Below are 275 nucleotides of genomic sequence, written 5' to 3' on the forward strand. Positions count from 1 at the left end.
TTTTGAGACAGAGTCCTCCTGGGTTCAGGCAATTCTCCTGCCTCAGCCTCCTGAGTAGCTGGGATTACAGGCACGCGCCACCATGCCCAGCTAATTTTTTGTAGTTTTAGTAGAGGCGGGGTTTCACCATGTTGACCAGGATGGTCTCGATCTCTTGACCTTGTGATCCACCCGCCTCGGCCTCCCAAAGTGCTGGGATTACAAGCGTGAGCCACCGCGCCCGGCTTATTTAATGTTAAAAGAAAAAAAAAGGGCAGGGGAGCTGGGCATGGTGT

Source organism: Cebus imitator, unplaced genomic scaffold (assembly GCF_001604975.1).
Source record: "Cebus imitator isolate Cc_AM_T3 unplaced genomic scaffold, Cebus_imitator-1.0 Scaffold122, whole genome shotgun sequence".
Lineage (NCBI taxonomy): Eukaryota > Metazoa > Chordata > Mammalia > Primates > Cebidae > Cebus > Cebus imitator.